Here is a 22,647-nt window from a genome sequence, read left to right as displayed (position 1 = left end):
AGGGAGGCCCTCAACAAGATGGTCTGACACAGTGGCTGCAACAATGGGCTCAAACATAGCAAAGACTGTGAGGATGGTGCAGCACTGGTCAACATTTCATTCTGTTATGAGTTGGAGCTGATTCAATGGTACCTAACAACAATATGAAAGTTGTACTAAACTCTGCATATATATGGTTTTTGCCCCAGTGAAGGCACTCCTGTTAACGAAAGACCCATAGTTCCTTGTCTTGTGATTTCTAGGTTAAATTTCACCATTTTATTTTGATGAGATGTAATTGATTTCAACCTCTCCCTACATCATTCTTTTATCACATATTTACTAAGCTATTTTACAATAGATGAGGCCCTAGTGAGCTGGTCCAATGACAAAGCCACAGCATGTGGGTCATCATCAGCTTACTTTTGCTGTTTACTAATAAACATTTCCGAGACTATGGTCTTAGTTCTTGGGTTAAATATCATTACAACACTGGAAAATACTACCTATTCCTTAGCTTGTTTGAATTTCAGGATTTGTGCATACATATAAGGGTGATAACTGGTGACTCCAACAAAAATAGGTTTCTCTACTGAACTTTTGTTCTTGGAGAGCACAGTGGTTTAGCAACTCAAGGATCAAAGGATGGGAGGCTGGGAGTAAATATCCTGGTAGATAGGAATAAGAATTCAAGAAGTTATGAAGCTAACATTAAGCTGAGTTACATAATTATCAGATGAATCGCGAAACTCTTTACAGCTACCACTAAAAAAAACACTGAGCTAAATCACTGAAAATAAGTAAGCAGAAAAATGTTGTGTGAGGGTAAGAACTTGTTGATGTCATATGATCATGATAGCAACAATGTAAAAATTACTTACAATAATGCTTACTTTACATTTGCATATCATTTTTAGTTTTTATTCCATGTTCACATTTGTGGTAGGCAGAACTCTAAGATGATCCCCAATGACCCTTATCCTTATATAATCTCTTCCCCTTGAATATGAGCAAAATCTGTGACTAGGATTAGATATTAATATGGCTAAAGGGAAATTATCCTGGGTGATCTGAACTAGTCAGGTGAGCCCTTTAAGAGCAAAGAGTTTTCTTTGGCGGGCGGCAAGAGATTAGAAGTCAGTGAGACACACTTCTGATGGCTTAGAAAAAAGCAATGTCTGTGCTGTGGAGGGGGACATGCAGCAGGGAACACCAGGCAGGCTCTAGGCGCCAAGACTGGCTTCTGGCTAACATCTAGTAAGAAAATGGGGCCCTGGTTCTACGACCATAAATTCTTCCAAAAGCCACATAGCTTAGAAGAGGATCCTGAGTTCCAGAAAGGAACACAGCCAACCTAACACCTTGATTTCAGATTTGTGAGAACCTGAGCAGAGAATCCAGCTAAGCTGTACCTAGACTTCTGACCTACAAAAACTATGAAATAACAAACAGATATTGTTTTAAGCTGCTAAGTTTGTGTTAATTTGTTATGCAGCAATAAAAAATAAAGACAATATTTATTATACCATTTGGTGAGATTATGTAGGAATTATGCCAAAATAGATTACTATTAATACAGATAACATAAACTCTTACTATGAGCCCAGTACTGTGCTAAGCCCTTTATAATTGCAATCTTATTAACTGATCACAACAACCCTTAGAGGTAGACACTTTTATTATTTCTTTTTATAGATGAGGAAACGGGGACACAAAAGAGGTCAAGTGACTTGCCCAAGGTCACATATATGATGGAACTAAAGCACAGGATTACTTACTCAGCTAGCTATTGAGAGAACAAGACTCAAATCCTAAATTTCTAAAGTCTTCTAAGGTCCAATTCAGTGTTTTGGGTTTTGGTGGCTTAACTCAGACTAGTCACATCACAGGTCTGGAAATAAGTGAGACAGGCAAGAGATCGGACTGGCTATAATTAAATAGCCTCTAATTCAGTATTCTTGGAATATAAATCTAAGTGCAGACCGCCATATAACTTTTACTACTGGCACTTGAGGACTACTTGTGACTAACAAACTAGGTGCTTAGACAAGACAAGGGGCCATATTTCCTATCCCTACATGCTTGACCAGCTGTAAATTACTGATAACCCTTCTGAGTTGTTTTTCAAGTCCCCCACCAGGAGCAGAGCATGCACAGTAAAAATCAAAGTAACCTATGAATGACCTTCCACATGAGATAATCATGAGCAAAGATCCCTTGCTGGGACTCGAACCAGGATCCAGGGACATCATGCACGCGCAACATCCCAGCAGGCTTTGTGACAGACTCCACCTAAGTTTCAACAAGCTCTGTGAGGAAATCCATCTTTAAGTCCAACTGTGTGCGCATTTGATTTTCAAAATCCCTCCCCTTCTCCTGAAAATCTCCACCCATCTAATGAATAAAGGTAATGCCTTTTTATAAGCCCTAAGAAATCCTTTGTTCAGGGAGAGACTGGAGGCTAGCGTAGGTAAAAACCCCTCTCCATCTCTCCCTCTTGAGCCTTTTTTTACTTTATTTCTCTCTGTAATAAACCTTTGCTCATGTAGAACCTCTGAGCCTCTCCTGGTCATTCTTGGTCAGAAGAAGGTAAGAACCCAGCCAGGGCTTAGTCCTGAGCTGGGAAGCTCTGCCCTGTAACATAAGCTCTGGGTGACCCCAAAATTGTTCCAGTCTATTAGTGAGTGGTATAACTTTTAAAAGTCGTACCACTAAAATTCATATTTTTTACTCAAATATAAAAATATCTAGAGACTTCCATTAGTAATATTGAGAATATAAAAAGATGAAGCCAGTGGATAAACCACTCACAAAGGTTGAAAACAATTCAATGATGATTTCCACGGAGAGTAAAAAAAAAAAAAAAAAGTACCATGGCAATATGCCAATGTGTCATCAAAGCACCATCCCAGGAGGGAACAAAGGGCACAGTAGAATGCCACCAGGATGCTTTAGTGATCTTTGTTACACAACACAGGCTGACATAAGTCCCTAAACTCGTTATAAAATTAAGTGGAAAATTCTTTGCATATTTACTAATCGATATCACCAAGTTTAGCACCAATTTCACAGAAAACCCACCATCCACTGCCACCATTCACATATCTGGAGTTACTCCATCAACAGAGGAATGAGTGCAATGAATGGCCTTTGGTTGTTGATTAGCTATGTCGTTAGCTATGTGATTAACAGGAGCCCTGATGGCACAGTAGTTAAGTGTTTGACTGCTAACCAAAAAGGTCCGAGGGTTGAACCTACCAGCCACTCTAGGAGAAAAAAGATGTGGCAGTCTGCTTCTGTAAAGATTACAACCTTGGAAATTATATGGGCAGCCCAAGGAAGCAGCAGTAAAGAAATCGAAGGATGCATTGCATTGGGCAAATCTACTGCAAAAGACCTCTTTTATGGTATTAAAAAGCAAAGATATCAGTTTGAAGACTAAGGTGGACCTGGCCCAAGCCATGGTGTTTTCAATCGCCTCATATGCATGTGAAAGCTGGAAAATGAATAAAGAAGATGGAAGAAGAACTGATGACTTTGAATTATGGTGTTGAAGAAGAATATTGAATACACCATGGACTTCCAGAAAAACGAGCCTCTTGAGATACTTGAATATTTTTAGGGGGAAAAAACCTACTGTATATGTGTCATATTTCTAAGATGTCCAGGCCTATGGTATAATTGTGCAAAAAACGCATGTTTGTCTAAGAATTACTATCATTCTTGGATAAGCGATTTAAAAAATCTACTTTTGTCATGCAAAAATAAACATATTTCTGGTGCACTGCAGTTTACAAGACTTTTTTTTTCACATTCATTAGTTTCTGTGGTTCCATTGCCAACTCTCTCAGGCATACAATCACCCTCATTTGACCAATGACTCAGGAGATTTAAGTAAATTGTTTAAAGTCAGGCAGATAACCAGCAACAGAGAGACAGGAAATCTTCTGAGGCCCAGTCTCATTGTGATCCCATTATTTTAAAGATCTACTGCATTTCCAAATATTTTAGAGGGAATAACAAGAGGTCAGTGCAGAGAAATGTAATCTGATGGTAGTTCTTTGATCAAATTCCACATCACCACTAGCCACATTGAAAAAGAATCACAGAATTAATGTGAGGAAATGAGCTTTCTTGGATTCTGGAAATATGGGAAAAGAGCTTGAGTTCAGGGACATCTGAGAAGTCACTGGGCTTTCTCTCTACTGTCAAGGATGTGGTGGTGGTGTTCAAGAACTAGGAGACCTTGGTGTTTGTAAATATGTCCTTACAAGAAGGGCAGAGATGGCTAGTGTAGATTTTTCTTTAAGAGCAAGGGAAAAGTAGAAGAAAATGAAATTGTGAAGAAGAGGAGAAGAGCTTTCCAGATTTGGCAGTCCCATAAAAGAATCATGGAGCAAAGAGAAGCTTCACAAACACTGGCTGCATCTGCCCCTCCCCTCTGTGGCTGTCTCACTTTCCAAGATATTTTTGTATCTTTTTCTAATTAAATCAGTGACTTCTTCTAATATTATAGTAAGAATGTGGTCTCCAGACAATCAATAATTCACCTGAAAGGCAGCCGTATGATACTCATTTAGACAAACTGTATGTTTTTCAACACAAAGCACATAAAAGTATATTCATCAATACCAAATTTTGAAATGTACATTTTGTTAAATCCATGTATTGTCAATGTGTTCACCTGTCCAGAAGTACCACGCATGTGCGTACACACACACCCAGTTTGAATAGGGAAAAATATTCCAAACACCAGAGTAAATGAACTCCTAAGGATTTACCACCTAGAAACCTTAGTGCCTCCATGTGTTTGTAAATGCATAAACAACCCCTCCTGACACACGGTGCTGCATCACGGGAAATGTACAAATAAGCAGGGCAATAGAGAATTACCATATGTACTGTACATGGTTTACAGAATTTCCACCCAAATTGGGCATATTATAATATACCCCACCGAAATGAGGCAGAATATAATTGAATTCTCTGATGAGTCAGATGGCACTGAATTATTCTGCAGGACAATCAATTTGCCTTGCTGCCTTTCGGTTTTATACACGTACAATTAAATGAAGGACAAATTAGAGAGTTAACTGTACAAAGATTCTGTTTTCATATTGTTAAGATCTCTGAATATGAGTATTTCATTTCTCTCTCATGCTAAACGGCTATGTACGTGGGCTGAAGAACAGGATGCTTAAATCCATTTTTTCTGGTGTGATTTCTGCAAGAATTATGTAATTAGAAAGTAAAACAAAAGAAAAGGTTAAATTCAGTACGGCACAAATTACTAGATTTCTTTATTAACATGTATGACAGCTGGGAAATAATTTTAAAATCATATTGGCTTACTCATTAAAAAGTAAATTACAATAATGGCGTGCATGAGAACATATGTACCACATACAAATAATTAATATCTTCATTTAGTCATTTCTTTAAATATTAATCAAGCAGTACCGTGCAGGTGGAGAGATTTTAACTAAACCAGCTGCTAACTAGTATTTTACAGATACTCTGTCTTTTTCATTGCTTGTGAAATACTCCTTCTAACACACTACGATATCATATCAAATTTGAGCTAGAAGGTGTGGGAAGAATGAATAAATGAGAGCTGAGTAATGAAGAGGCTTAAGGCTAAAAATCCTAAGGATTATTTTAATTGATTGCCAATATTAGCAGATGAGATTTTCACCTCACTCAACCCTTGATCATCTTGTCAGCAATTGTCCCTGTTGCTTAGCTTAAAGTGAGAAAATTATTGAAAAGAAGGGAAAACAGGCCCATAGAGAAAGAGCATTTACAAACAGATGCATCTGGAAGAAAGGGTGAGACTGAAAGATGGCAACCAAATAGATTGAGAAGTTGTTGGCATTGATATTAAATTCTGTTTTTTTATTAGTGATGCCAGTGTCATCATGATGGACTCTTATAGGTTTTGACCCTCAGCATCAACATCGTAAGATCTGTATAGAAAAGAAGTGAACTGAAGGTCCTCTATCCTAATGTCTTTTTGAAGTCAAGAATTCCACCCATATCATCCTTGATAAGCGTCTGGGTAATCAGTGTTGAAATGTTTCCAGTAATGCTGAGCACCCTGCTTTTTGACGGCTTTCTTTTTAGTTGGAAGAATCCATCATTTGCTAGTTCTTACTTTCCTCAATGGATGCCTTCTTCCTTGTAACTTCCTCTCATTAGTCTTAGTTTTGTCCTCAGCAGAAATGCAGAATACATTGTCATCTCCCACTCGAAAGCCCTTTATATAAACATGAAGAGATCAGTCATCAAGCTCTTCTCAGTCTCCTAAGCTGAATATCCTAAGATCTTTCAAATGTGTCTTAAATGATATGGTTTCCATGGTGGCTCAAGAAGACAAAGTAAAGTATTATAAAAACATGTGCAAAGACCTGTAGTTAGAAAACCAAAAGGGAAAAACACACTTGGCATTTCTCAAGCTGAAAGAACTAAAGAAAAAAGTTATGGGAAAAATATTAAACGATGCCAGAAGCACCAAAAGAAGATGGAAGGAATAGACAGTCATGGAAACCCTGGTGGCACAGTGGTTAATGCTATGGCTGCCAACCAAAAGGTCGGCAGTTCAAATCCACCAAGCGGAATTGACTCAACGGCACTGGGTTTGGTTTTTTGGTTTATACCAAAGACAACTGGCTGACATTCAACCATTTCAGGAGGTAGCATATGATCAGGAACCAATGGTACTGAAGGAAAAAGTCCAAGCTGCACTGAAGGCACTGGCAGAAAACAATACTCCAGAAATTGACAGAATACCAATCGAGATGTTTCAACAAACAGATGCAGTGCTAGAAGTCCTCACTTGTCTATGCCAGGAAATTCGAGAGACAGTTACCTGGCCAACCAACTGGAAGAGATCCATATTTATGCCTACTCCAAAGAAAGGCGATCCAACAGAACATGGAAATTATTGAACAATATCATTAATACCAACCTTAAAACTTTGCTGAAGATCATTCAAAAGTGGTTGCAGTAGTACACTGACAGGGAACTGCCAGAAATTCAAGCTAGATTCAGAAGAGGAGGTGGAATGTGGGATATCATTGCTGATGTCAGATGGATCCTGGCTAAAAGCAGAGAATACCAGAAAGATGTTTACCTGTTTTATTGACTATGCAAAGGCACTTGGCTATGTGGATCATAACAAATTATGGATAACACTGTGATGAATTGGAATCCCAGAACACTTAATTGTGCTCATGAGGAACCTTTACATAGATCAAGAGGCAGTTGTTCGGATAGAACAAGAGGATACTGTGTATTTTAAAATAAGGAAAGGTATGCATCAGGGTTGTATTCTTTCACCATACTTATTCAATCTGAATGCTGAGTAAATAATCCAAAAGCTGGAGAATATGAACAAGAATGGGGCATCAGGATTGGGGGAAGACTCATTAACAACCTGTGTTATGCAGATGACACAACCTTGCTTGCTGAAAGTGAAGATGACTTGAAGCACTTACTGATGAAGATCAAAGACCACAGCCTTCAGTATGGACTATACTTCAACATAAAGAAAACAAAAATCTTCACAACAGGACCAATAAGCAACATCAGGATAAACGGAGAAAGATCGAAGTCGTCAAGGATTTCATTTTACTTGGATCCACAATCAACAGCCTTGGAAGCAGCAGTTAAGAAATCAAAGGACTCAATGCCTTGGGCAAATCTGCTGCAAAATACCTCTTTAAAGTGTTAAAAAGCAAATATGTCAGGTTAAGGACTAAGCTGCACCTGACCCAAGTCATGGTGTTTTCAATCACCTCATAGGCATGGGAAAGCCGGACAATGAATAAGAAAGACTGAAGAAGAATTGACACCTTTGAATTATGGTATTGGCAAGGAATATTGAACATACCATGGACTGCCAAAAGAATGAACAAATCTGTCTTGGAAGAAATACAGCTGGAACGCTCCTTAGAAGGATGGTAAGAGTACATCTCACATACTTTGGACACGTTATCAGGAGGGATCAGTCCCTAGAGAAGGACATCATGGTTGGTGCAGTAGAGGCTCATTGAAAAACAGGATGACCCTTAATGAAATGGATCACAACAACGGGATCAACATAACAATGATTGTGAGGATGACGCAGGACAGGGAAGTGTTTTGTTCTGTCGTACATAGGGTCGCTATGAATCGAAACCAACTCAACGACACCTAACAAGAACAACAAAAATGTTGTTAGGGAAATTAAAAAATTAAAAAAAAACCTCTTACATTAATTACTATTGGTTTAAATGAAATTTTATAAACTTAAAACCTCAAATACTGTTGTTTTTCATACATATTGCTTTCCCAATAGACTGCTCCTATTCTTTACTGGAAGAGCTACGATCCCTTTTAGCATTGTGACATCCTTATTGTTCTGTTGGTTGCTATCAAGTAGGCTCCGACTCATAGTGATTTTATGTATAGTAAAATGTTGCTTGGTCCTGTGCCATCTTCATGATTGCTGATAGGTTTAAGTCCATTATTGCTATTTGTCAGTCTATTTCACTGAAGGTTTCCCTCATTTTTCGATGACTCTCTACCAAACATGATGTCCTTTTCTATCGTTCGGTCTTTCCTGATGATGGATGCATCCAAAGTAAGTGAGCCTAAGTCTTGCATCCCTGCTTCTTAGGAACATTCTTGGTTTTGTTTCTTCTAAGACTGATTTGTTCATTCTTCTGGCAGTCCACGGTACATTCAATATTCTTTGTCAACAGCTCAATTTGAATGCATCGATTCTTCTTTCTTCCTTTTTCATTGTCTGTGACATCCTTGGAAACACTGGTGGCGTAGTGGTTAGGTGTTACAGCTGCTAACCAAGAGTTCGGCAGTTCGAATCCGCCAGGCGCTCCTTGGAAACTCTGTGGGGCAGTTCTACTCCATCCTATAGGGTCACTATGAGTCAGAATTGACTCAACAGCAGTGGGTTTGGTTTTTGGGGGCAGTTCTACTCCATCCTATAGGGTCACTATGAGTCAGAATTGACTCAACGGCAGTGGGTTTGGTTTTTGGGTGACATCCTAAGTACTATGAAAATATTGGTATTGGGGACTTGCTATGTTCTTCGCCCTCCTTGGGCTCAAAGATGAACAAGGTATCTAAAAGAAGCATGCTTTTGTCTCGTAACCACGGGCTCTCACGTTTTTATTACCACATGTCATTTCACCCTTAGTTACATAAGTAAGCATCACCATCTGTAAATACTGGAGGGTCAGAAGAGACAGTGCACACCCCCAGTAGATCTCTGTAAAATTTCCAAGTGTAGCATTGCCCAAGACTAATGATTTGGATTATAGTGACCTTGCACATTGCTTATATATTTATATTTTACTAACTTTGTACATTTTACTGCATAAGTTCACCATATCAAAATGTTTCCACGTATTTTCCTTAAATATGCATATTGGTATGCATAAAGGCTACCAATTTTGGCTCCCTATAAATTATTTACTTTTTCGGTGATGTGTAATTCTAAATTAGATATTGAACTTTGGCATTATTGGATCATTTTTAATAAAAATGATTTAATGATTAAACATAAACCTACTGAAAAACCCTACTTTAAAAGAAAATATATTCTTTCTTAATTACAGAAAGGCTTGACACACTTATTCTAGCTATAGTTATAGTGATCAGCTGGTAAGATTTACAAGTTTAAGTACAATAGAAAATGTAAGGACTATCTGATCTGTAATATTCATTCAATTGAAAAATTAATAATTGAAATATATCAATTTCATGTGAAGTAAATATTGATTATCTAGGTCACAAAGCTTATAATTAATGAAGTCTTACATACAGAATTAAAAAAAAAAAACTGTTAATACAATTAACATTTGCCCCAACGTGAAATCCCACATACATGCACGTTAGAGAGAAAAATGTTAGATTAAAAATAAGACCTTCTATATTACATGAAGCTTTACACTTTAATCAGGGTTTTCATATACATTGAGGCAGATAACATCCTTAGTATCTGTAATAGTCTTATAGTTTACCAAATATTTCTGGCTTTCGCCTCAAGATTATATTCCCCCAATCATACACATTAGGTATGTCCCTGTAACCTGGTTTGGCCAAAATTATAAGAATAGGAATAGCTTGCAACACGCTAGGCAGAAGTTTGGAGAATCGGTGTGCAAGTCCTCACATTTTCTTCTCCCTGCCTTGATGATCATGGAAGCATGTGGCAAGATAGAGCCTCTATCAGGCTGGGTGTACATTGGACAGAGTTTACAGCTGACCCATTAGGTACACATAGCATGAGTGAGACACAAAAGCTTGTTTACATGCTACTGAGATTTCGAGGTTCCTTGTCACCACAGCAAACCCTAGCCCATACTGACTAGACTGATGAGTAGTCCTAAGAGTGGCTAACAGTATAGAATCTGGAGTTGGGCTGTCTCGGTTGTGGGCCCCTGGGCAGGTGTTATTTGTCATTATGTTACTACCGCCAAGACCACCACCACCACTACTACTTTACAGGTTTCAAAACTGAGAAACAGGGACAATGAATGGCTTATCTAATAACACAAAACATATTAATAATATTATTTTCATTGTTACTTTATAGACTGGATGTACGTAGCATAATAATGGTGCTAAAATGATAAGAAAATAATAATAGCTAATTTAACTAAAGAGGACTTCTGGGGATATTTTTGGTTTCAGGATTAAAGGTTATCTCAGGGCAAGAATTTCAGGGGTTCATCTACCCTCCATGGCTTCAGAAAGTTTGGAGTCCATAAGAATTCGAAATTCTGTTCTACGTTTTCCCCTTTTGATCAGGATTCTTGTACGAAACCTTCCACCAAAATGTCCAGTAATGGTAGCCATACACCGTCTAGCTCTTCTGGTCTCGTGGCAAGAGGGGCAGTTGTTCATGAAGGCAATTAGCCACACATTCCATATGTCATCTTAAAACTGAACAATAGTTTAGCTTAAGTTGTAAAAAAAAGGTATGCCTTGAGCATTACACTCTCTTAAGAACTGTCTACATGGGATCAATTTGACAACAGCAACCTGAAAGATTAGATAGAAACCTTAGGGGGCAGTGTATTTATGTTAATGAGGGAGGAACAACTCAAAAAAGGAGGATGAGAATGGTTGCATGACTCAAAGAATGTAACCAATGTCACTAAATAGTACATGTGGAAACATTGAATTGGTGTCTACCTTGTTGTGTATATTATCAACAACAAAATAAAATCTAGAGAAAAATAATAATAGCTAGCACTTATTAAATTCTTATAATATGACAGACTGTTTTAAGTGTTTTACATGTGTTAAATAATTGATTCTCACATGCTCAATATAAAGCAAATATTATGTCCATTTAATGAGAAATTACAGACTCAAAGAATTGAATTTTTCATATTACCTCACCAGAAAGTGCCAGAGTTAGAACGTGTAGTTAAAAAGTCTGTCTCTGGATCCCATACTGTAGGATGCTAACAAAATCTTTTTCTTTTTTTTTTTTTAGTAGTTTTTTGTTGTTCTCTAACATAAAAAGGGGGTTCTTCTGGTAACACCTATGAACTGATTTTCAAAAGTTAGTTAGTTTTTAGAGCCATAAAAAGAAAACATTTAGCATTTTGCTATGAGTCAGAATCAACTTGACAGCAATGGGTTTTGGGTTACTATAGGTTATAAGGAGCCCTGGCGGTGCAATGGTTAAGCACTCAGCTGCTAACCGAAAGGTTAGAGGTTCAAACCCATGCAGCAGCTCCAAGGGAAAAAGACCTGGCAATCTACTTCTATAAAGATTACAGTCAAGAAAAACCAGAGCGCAGTTCTGTCTCGTGAAGTTGCTATGAGTCAAACTCTACTTGACAGTACTAAAATCAACACTATAGATTACCACATACAAAGCTGTTCAACATATTTTAAAGACGTTTTGTTTCAGAAATAGTATATATACGGTAAAGTACACTGGTCTTAAGTGTACAGCTTGATGAATTTTTCCAAGGATAAGCCATCTTTGTAACAACCAACAGGCAGAGATATAGAACTCGAATACCAGAAACCTTCTTTATGCTTCAGTCCAGTCATTAAACTCCCCAAAGTAACCACTGTCCTGATTCTCATAGATTAGTTTTGCTTAAATTAGTCCAGAACGTTACATAAATGGGATCATATTGTATGAACTCTTGTATATAGATTCTGTTACTTGACATTACTTTTGTGAGATTCATCCATTCTGTGTCATGTTTGTTATTTTCCACTGCTGTATTTCATCATATGGCTATGCAGAAATTAATTTCTCAATTTTATTTTTGATGAAAATTTGGGTTGTTTCCCATATGGGATATTTTCAATGCATGCATATATACATAGGCTTCTGTGTATGGGTACAAGTATGTGGGTTGACTCTATGAATAGATTTACTGGGTCATGAAGTGTGTATAAACTCTAGTAGATTCTGGCAAAGAGCTTAACACAGACTGTATTAATTTACACTTCCATATGCAGTGAATCAAAGTAGTCCTGGTTGCTCTATACCATCTCCCCACCTTTGTCCTTTTTTTTTTCAGCCATTCTGGTGGTGGTGAAATTATTTGCATTTTCCTAAAGACTAATGATATTGAGCACATGCTCACTCCATGTTTGGATATCCTCTCTTAGGAAGCGTTAGTTCAGGACTTTTGTTAATGAAATGTCTTTTTTCCAATCTTTTTACTGATTTGTAGGAATTGTTGTTATATATGTTGGATACGAGCTGTGTCCTGTTTAAGTAATTTATGCCTACTCCAAGGCCATTAAAATATTCTACTATAATATCTTCTGGTAGCTTTATTCTTTTATTTCCACATTTTGGTCTGTCATGTATCAGCAGTTGGTTTTTGTGTATGGTATGATGTAGGAGTTAAAATTTATATTTTCCCAGGTAGATATCCAATTCATACAGTACCGTTTTTAAAAATACTATCTTTCCCCCAAAAGTACCGCAGTGACACTTTTATCATAAATTAGGTGATCATACATGTGTAGATCTGTTTCTGGTCTCTGTGTCTTGTTCAAATGTCTTACTCGTAAGATAACAGCTTTTCCAGTAAAGTCAGAAACAGGTATGTTCAAGCTATTTTTATGGACTCCGAAGAGCATTTGAAAGATGACTAATATATCTAACTTTTAAAGCAAAATTTAAATATGATTTCGCTACAAATCTGAAGTGTTGTATTAAAAAAATAAATGGAATGAATTATTCAGTATATGAAATAATGGAACCATACTTGATTAAGAGAAAAATAGATTCTCACTTAAGCACATTATGATTTCATTTTTACAAATGCCATCAGTAGAAATTGGCCATATTTTTATGTTATGCTAAAATTGCATTGCTACTTGTGGTTTCAATAATTCAGTCTATTTTTAGTCATTGTGAGCACTAAAACCACAAAAAGATCAATTGTATCAGGCCATATCCGTCTGCTTTCAGTAATGTCTGAGTAAGACCAGCAATAATGGCAGAGTTAGGGGACAGAGCTGTTCTTTGCCCTACTTGTGTTATTATCCAGGTCACTGAAGCCAAAAGGAAAGTTTGGAAGTCAAACAGTGTCTTTGTCATATTAGGTCCTCCTCAAGGCTGTCTACGTAAGTAGAGTAGCCCAATAATAAGTCAAGTCAATATCCCTGGGCATTTAAGAGCAAAGGATTTCATTGTGGTAGCTAGATCCCCAAAGCTGAGAAGAGGGATCAAAAAGCAAGCAGAAGTCAAAATCCAAATAGCCACAGGTAGAAAAATGAGAGGATGTGCATCATATCTGGCAGAGGAATACAACAAGAAAGCGCAGGACTAGAGTGGGCTGGAAGGAATTCCAGAGTTAGTGCGAAGGTGCTCCTGGTGCATAGTCAATCAGGATGGAGACATGCCCAAGAGGTTAGTTCAATCTATCAGTTGAAGCTGTACAATATCAAAAGAGCTTCCAATTAGAGCTAGAGCCTTCAAAGAAACAAAGTTGCCATTTATTTTTGTTTACATTTCACACTTAACATTTTTTGTAAAAAGTTCTTACAAAGTTTATCCTTTATTTACTGTATGATATTTCTGGAGGGAAGGGAAGAAACTGTTCCTGTTTCAGTTTATATAAATAACATACAGTGTCTACAGTTTCTCAGCAATGTTCCAGAAACAACAGCACATAACTCTCAAAATCTACCAACCCTGCATGTTTTTCTATTTATTATTCATGGGCACAGGTTATTGAGGTAAAGATTAATAGCCAACACCTTAACAAAAACACATCTATTTGTTAAATATGATCTCCTCATGTACTCTGGAAAGGTCTTGTCCTCAAATTAACCTTTTACCAAATGAGATCTTTTTTTTTTTTTTTTTTTTTTAAGCAATATGGATAAAACCACATTGTCTGTCGGGGCTAGAAATAGAAGAAGCTACAAAATTCAGGTTACTCAAGACTAAACACTGTCACAAACTGTAAGGCTAAGGTTTTATTCCAAGAGAAAGCTGTATTCTGTGACAGCACTCAAACAACTGAGTAATGCAAATATGGTATTTGGATTTTTTTTTTTTTTTTTAAAAAAAGGATGTCACTTTTTTTTGTCACTAGGATGGTGTAAATAGTTTATGCTTGACTGTTAACCTAAAGATTGGTGGTTCAAATCCACCTAGTGGCACTGCTGAAGAAAAGGCCCGACAATCTGCTTCTGTAAAGATCACAGCCAAGAAAACTCTATGGAGCAGTTCTTCTCTTTAACACGTGGGGTTGCCATGAGTTGGAATCAGTTCAGTGGCAACTAACAACAACAGGATGCAACTTGACTTGGGATGGTTTTGATGAATTTCATTACTCAAGCTGATGCTGTTTCCTTATGTAGCATTTGAATGTCCATCTGTACTGATGTTATACTGAATACATATTTAAATACAAGCAGGCATACCTCACTTGCCATTCAAGAGATTCAAATGTAACTTGTTTCAGCATTGCTATTGGCCACGTGTTCTGTATATTTCCCTTGCAATCAGATGTTTCACACACTATATGACTAGTTCAGATTTTCAAGCTATTATAAAAATATATCTTTTGGTAAAGTAAAGATTCATTTCTATTATCTTAATAAAGATATGTAAGACAGGGGCTGATCTGATCAAATACCTCCCTCCTAAGCTGTTCGCCATTTTACCTCTTACTTTTCTTTTATGTGGTACCTTTAATGAGCATATACATTACTTGCCTTGCTTGTGCTTGTCCACAGCTCTCACCACTTGGGAATAACTAGCTTGGTGTACTGTAATACATCAGACTCGAAATACATGCAGATCATGAAACAGCAAAACTATTAATAAATGACTGTGGAGAAATAGCATATTTATTTCTTTTGCAGGTAGAAGAGTTGCATCTTATATTGATATAGGTTCTGAAGTCAGTGAGCAGAGAGTAAATCACAGAAAGTCAAAATTACACCTGAAAGAACTGAGTCACTCGGAAAGTGTATCATTCCTCATTGAGTTCAACGTGGTTACCTTTTCCTCCAGGATTAAATGAGACTGTGGCTTCTTCAGTTTAACGCCAAATGAAGTGGTCGGTTTGCATCTAGTGGTCATGTTTTATGCTCCTTAAAATATTAAAATTGTTTTCAAATGAATAACATCCTCACTCTGTGGGAGAAACAAGGGAACTAGGACCAACTCAGGCCATTGCACACTATGGTCACCTATCTCATACCTCATCGCATACTTTCTTCAAGTTGAATGATGGGGAAAATTGGCTCATATTTAAAATACTCTTATAACTCTTTCTATCAATCTAAAAACCCTATAATGCAACTCCAGTATACAATGAATGCAAAACACACTGGCAAAAGACAGCTGTCCATGAAAATCCATGTCTGTCATGCTGCAGAGTAACAGGCTTGTAGCTAGAATGGCACTTTCCAGCCCTCTTTGCACTTAGTATAGTCATATGACTGGGTTCTTGGAAAGGATAGTGATGTGTGCAATTTTCATGCTCTACCCCTAACACTTTGCACACTTGCTTTTCCATACTATTTTATGTTTCCCTTTTTGATGGCTGGAATAAGAACAGAGCAACCTAAGAAGCTAGCCATTAAAGATGGTAGAACCACTACAGTCTCAGTCCCTAAGTTACTATGAAGAGCCCTGCCCCCCTTCTTCCTGCTAGCCTTTAAAACACTCTCAAGAACATTAGGCTAGAGAGAAATACATTTCTAGATCCCATCAGCCACTCAATTATTAATGGAGCACTTGTTGCAACAGCGTATTAACATAATACATAAAGCAAAGCCCGTTGTTCTCTTCCTTCCATTAATTTAGCCATTTAATAGATCATGGCACCATAAGAATAGCGCTTGGGTGGCTGGTCATGATAGTCCAATCTAAATGTGACGTTTTATTCATTACCGACAAGGAACTCGCCCAATTTGCCAGTCTCTTTCAAGGATGGCCGTGCTCGTAAGTGATAGTTTTCTCTTTGCAATCCCTAGTCAAAAATTCGTCAGTATCATCTCACCATACACTATTCTTGCAGTTACTCCTGGGCATTTAACCTCCTGCTGTTGCTTGCTAAAGCAAGGCATTAATATGATCCCTTGAGGTTACCCCTGTATACTCTTGACAGAAGGGTTGCTAATCTCAGAATGGAAGCCAAGGGAAAAGAAGAGAGGTTCACTAATAGTATGTATGGGGACAGATCTAGTTAGATAAACACTAACAAGCATCATGTGACAAACAAGAGGTTACAGGTGGGTGGTGATTGCAGAACTCTTTTATGGGCTGGCTATGGTCATTAAATAAGATAATAAATATAAAAATGCTTATCTTAAGTGTACTATTCAAAATACATATTTACTCCTCATCTCCCTTCCTATATCCTTTCTTTTAAAATGATTTAAACCTCTTTGATCTTTGGTTTCTTTATTTATAAAGCTGGGATGTATATTACTGTTGAATTTACTCTTAATTACATTAAGAGTAGCCTTAATTTTTAAGGTCCACTTCAAAAATAGTGTGAGATATGAAAAAACAGGAAGTGGGTATTTGCAACCTGTCTTTTCAAAGGGCTCTTGTGTCAAATGAGATAACATATTTTAAATACAATAATGTTGAAATATAAAGGACAACTCATATTTAAAACTTGACTTAATATCTTGCGTTTGTTATACGGGTGAGCCCATTATACATCTCTCTTTTATCAGGCTAATATACGATTCAGCCCAGGTGAACTGCAGTCTATTTATTATCACTGTCTATTCCCAGACATACTCATTTTCAGTCAACATAAACTGACTGAGCACCTACTATACCCTAAGTACCAGGAATCTAGTGTTTCTGTGCTCAGTCGCTGCTTTTAGAGTTGGCTTTTTAACCAACAGCCCCGTTGGTGGAAGGTCTCTTGAAACATTCTACTTCAGCACTGAATTCCATTTGGCCTGAAGGGAGAGAGGTTTAGGTGGAATTATGAATGGGTGAATAACCATAAAGACAGCTTCTTTCTTGCTGCCATCTTGGTAAGCTCCTTCTCATGACAGGTGCTCAGCCCTCGAGGTCTTGTGCCCTACTTTCTGAGCAAATTTGTTTCTATCATGCCTTTTCTTTAAATGATTACTATGCACGGGTTCTACATCTGTTTTAAAATACATCAAAGATGTCTTCCCTGTAGCCATGGAATCCTACTACAATTTGGGACAAGGCTGTCACTACTCTTTCATTATGTGCTAAGAGTTTCCCACACTTAGCCAAATTTCCCCAATCTTCATCTATCTTCTTGAAGACAGAGAGATTACCTTCGATTTCTTTAGTATCTTTTTCATCACCCAAATAAATCTTATTTATTAGTAAAAAAAGATTTTTAGTTGCCTGGTGGCCAGTATGTTCAGTTGAGCTGAGGCCATAGCATCTTCCTGCTTCCATGAATATCAGTAAGCTTCCCTTCTAAGGTTCTCAACTGAGAGTGGGATGGCATCTGAACACGTAGTGTTTAGAGTTGTCAGGCTCATCCCCCACTCAACCCAGTACACTGCTTGGGTGGCCTTGACAAGCTCTTAATTGGCTTGCAAAGGGCAGAGCAGGGCATCAAAAGCTATGGGATTTCCAAGCTACCCGCCATTTACTTCACGGTGCTTAACTTGTTAAGGATTAGCCGTTCTAAAGTGGGCTGTACTTTTTTTTTTTAATTATGTTTACTATATATGTAACAAAGCAGGTGCCATTTCAACATTCTTCACAGGTACAAATCAGTGACATTAATGATGTTTATCATGTTGTTTAATCTTCACCACTATCCTTTGCAAACAGATCACGGGTTATACTTTTAAAATGAAGACCAGTCACCCGTGGTGCCGTATTAAAAAAATGCCTGCCTTTGAAAATAAGGCTGTTGTTCAACTCAACGAGCTGCAATTCACATTCTGTTTATCTGAACCATTCCAGTTGATACACATTTGTTAGTACCGACTGTGTGTCAGACACTGTACTAATTGATAGGACTAGAGAGAAATACTGACTAGTCCATGTCCTATGCAAGCTCATAGTTTGTATATGATATCTGGGAGATAAATGGATGATTATGATACAAGAGTAAAGGAGGAAAACCTAAATAGTGCATGAGGAAAATCTAATCTAGATTTGTTGTGACAGGGGTCAGAAGGGTTAAAGACGGCTTTGTAGAAGAGATCACAAACGACACTTTAAGGGTAAGGAAAATTTGATGGGGTAAAGAGGAATTAAGGAGATGGCTTGTCATTTTTTTCTGGGAGCGGCAGGTACAGACGATATGCAGGGAGGTAAGGAAATGACACAAATGGAAAACTACAAGTGGTACAATATAGCTGATTTTTTTATATAGGAAGGATGAGACGATGGTGGCAGATAAAAGGAAAGAGAATCAAGAGCATGAAGTGTCCTCTGTTCATGAACTGTCATGTCTACTCATGTGGGTAACATACTGGTCCTTAAGACTGAACCATAATTATGAACTGAACAATAAATAATGAGTTACATCTAGGCCCAGGTGATTACAATGTTTTCTATAATCTCCAGATATTTCAAGTAAGTCCTTAATATAGTCAATATATACTTGTTCTTATTATTTATCTTAAAAGTTTTGGGGTGATAGGGAGAAAAGTTTATTCCAATGGAAAATGTTGATTGCATGGATAAAACCCACTGCTGTCCAGTCGATTCTGACTCATGGTGGCCCTATAGGACAGAGCAGAACTGCCCCAGAGGGTTTCCAAGGCTGTAAACTTTACATGAGCAGATCACCAGGTGGGTTTGAACTGTTGACTTTTGGGTTAGCAGCCCAGTGCTTAACCATTGCATGCCAGGGCTCTTTCACAGGAAATGTAAACAACACAAATAATGCCATTTCTTCTTAGAGAGTAGCTTTTGTTATCATACGTGTTTCTGGATTTTTTTATTTTTACTTTTTAACCGTTCAAGAAGACATACTTGAAAAAGGGAGAGGAGGACAGAATAACATAGCAGAGTTCCTATTTGGTAAGAGGCAAATGGAAAGAAAAGCTCATTGCTCTGCAATAAGTTTCAAAATTCTGAACTCACAGTTCTTCTGGGTTTCTAAATTTAGTAATGCTCCATTCTAATTCCCTACCTTGTTCAAAACAAGCACCATTGTTTCATATTTTATGAATATGTGCTCCTTCTCATAGTCTATTTACAGTAATATGTAAGTCACAGGATAGAATTATTCTCAGATGCGTGATAAAACAATTTTCCCCATATTTGCCAACGTTTCAGATTTAAACGAAAATCAATTCAGGTACATTGCGAAGCAATTTTTGTTTTTGCCAAGCAAACACAACTCCATTTTCCATATATATCTAAGCCCCAGGCAAAGAAAGAAAAAGTAACAGTAATACAATATTGATGGTGTTATTCTACCTGAATCACTCCATTAAATGACGTGAGATTATAATACTAAAAAAGAAAAATCAGAAAGCCACACATAACCTAGAACTCCTCACAGTAGCTATCTCTGCCAAAAATATTAGCACAAGCAAGTTGCATTTCAACTAGAGCTTTATTGATAAGCAAAATACTCTAAGAATAATATGATTAAAAAAAATTGAAATGTCTTATAAGTTGGATGTATTAATATTCTTTGACCCTATAATTCTACTTCTTAAAATAATTCTAAATGTAGGGCCTTTTGCACTTGCTGTTCCTTTGACTGAAATGTGTATCATCAAGATGTACAGTTGGCTGTGTCCTCACTTCTTCTGTAATCGAATGCTATGTTCTCAGGGAAGCTTTTCCTGACCGTTTGCTTTAAAATTCAACCCTTTTCTCCACCTCTGCTTTATTTTCTCCATGTAGCTCATCATGAGCAAAGGTGCTATGTATTTTACTTATTTGTTTATTGTTTCTCTCCCCGAATAGAATATAAATCATATGAGGGAAAACCCAAAAAAACCAAACCCACTGCCGTCAAGTCGATTCCGACTCATAGCGACTCTATAGGACACCGTAGAACTGCCCCATAGTTTCCAAGGAGCGCCTGGTGGATTTGAACTGCCAGCATCTTGGTTAATAGCCGTAGTACTTAACCACATTATGGGGGTAAGGACCTCTATCTGCTTCACAGCTGTTTTGCCAACATATAGAGCGGTACATGGCAAAGAGTAGGCATTCAATACATATGTTTTTAGTGAGTGAATAAAGATATTTCCCAGATGTTCATTTCAGTTTTTATTTCAACAGCAAAAATAAAAAATCACCTTAAATTTCTAGCAATTAAGACCTGGCTAAGAAACAGAATAATTCATCTACCTCCTAGGATATTATGCAACTATTAAATGTTTTATAAATATTTATAAAACACACAGAAACATTTGTATTAAAATGTTATGTGAAAAAAAAAGGCCCCCAAATTTAATAATCTGAGAAGCTGGACTATATGAAGAAGAATGGGGCATCAGAACTGGAAGAAGACGCATTAACAACCTATGTTAGGCAGATGACACAACCTTGCTTGCTGGAAGTGAAAAGGACTTGAAACACTTACTGATGAAGATCAAAGACCACAGCCTTCAGTATGGATTGCACCTCAACATAAGGCAAACAAAAACTCTTACAACTGGACCAATGAGCAACATCACAATAAATGGAGAAAACATTGAAGTTGTCAAGGATTTCATTTTACTTGGATCCACGATCAACACCCATGGAAGCAGCAGTCAAGAAATCAAACAATGCATTGCATTAGCCAAAGGTGCTACAAAAGAACTTTTTAAAGTGTTAAAAAGCAAAGATGTCACTTTAAGGACTAAAGTGTGCCTGACCTAAGCCATGGTGTTTTTAATCGCTTCAGATGCATGTGAAAGCTGGACAATAAATAAGGAAGACAAAAGAATTGAAGCCTTTGAATTGTGGTGTTGGTGGAAAATACCGAATATACCACGGACTGCCAAAAGAATGAACAAATCTGTCTTGGAAGAAGTACAAGGGTGCTCCTTTAAAACAAGGATGATGAGATTGTGTCTCACATACTTTGGACATGTTATCAGGAGGGATCAATCCCCGGAGAAGGACATCATGCTTGGTGAAGTAGAGCGCCAGCAAAAAAAGAGGAAGACCCTCAACGAGATGGATTGACACAGTGGCTGCAACAATGGACTGAAGCATAACAATGATTGTGAGGATGGCACAGGATAGGGCAGTATTTCATTCTGTTGTTTATAGGGTTGCTATGAGTCAGAACCCCCTTGATGGCACCTAACAACAACAACATGCTCACAACTACATTAAAAGAAATAGAGAAAACAACAACCAGAAACATTTAACATGTAAGCAGTATTTGCTTTGGGACGGGTATGACTGAGGGCCATTTGTGTTTTTCTATTGTTTCTATTTTAAAGTTGATATAATTAGCATACTATTTGCACAGAGGAAAAATTAAACTTATCAAAAGTAAATACCTTGAAAATGTAATCTGTAGGTTTGTTGAGAACACTGTCATTGAGTATGTATGATTTTATTCACAGCAAAGAACAGCGCAAACATTTCCAAAAATTCATGTGTCTGCTTAATAGAAAATGATAGCGAATACAGTATTTCTTATAATGAAACAACTATCTTACCATTGTCTGTTGTTGTTGTGTTAGTCACTGTAGATTCTGACTCATGGCAAGCCTGGGTGTTGCAGAGTAGAACTGCTCCATAGGGTTTCCAAGGCCGTGACCTTTTGGAAGCAGATGGCCGGGCCTGTCTTCCAAGGACTTTTGGGCGGGTTCAAACATCCAACCTTTCAGCTAGAAGTCGAGCACTGTTTGTGCCACCCAAACGCCTCTATTATGTCTAGCCCAAGGAAAATATCAATTGCTATGTTTGAAACAAATGAAGAAACACTCTGCTTTGCAGCTTCCTATGGTTAAGTAAAATACAGTGGTCACACATCCTGAGTATCCGCTGAATAGTTAATTTACCATCGAGCTTCATCTTCCCACAGGGAATCCTGAAAAGCCCAAAGAAGCAATACTTGAACTGGTAGTTTACTTTCAAAATAAATGCAATTTTTGTCTATGCTTAAGTGCTTAAGTAGGTACTTTTAAGCCACCTTATTTGGAAGCTCTGAATAACAATAACAAAGGGAGTGTCTTACTTTTCAATGATAGGAAGGCATTCGAACATAAGATTTCTCTACT

At 37.5% G+C, this 22,647-nt stretch overlaps 1 protein-coding gene across 1 annotated transcript in view; it reads right to left on the bottom strand.

The window, feature by feature from the left end:
* The window catches only part of KCNH8 (potassium voltage-gated channel subfamily H member 8), a 447,419-nt gene that overhangs the window by 184,097 nt on the left and 240,675 nt on the right, over positions 1-22,647 (bottom strand). The gene's annotated exons all lie outside the window — the stretch shown is intronic.

The sequence above is a fragment of the Loxodonta africana genome, chromosome 27, assembly GCF_030014295.1.
Source record: "Loxodonta africana isolate mLoxAfr1 chromosome 27, mLoxAfr1.hap2, whole genome shotgun sequence".
NCBI classification, from domain to species: domain Eukaryota; kingdom Metazoa; phylum Chordata; class Mammalia; order Proboscidea; family Elephantidae; genus Loxodonta; species Loxodonta africana.
This window is presented reverse-complemented; position numbering and strand designations above follow the sequence as displayed.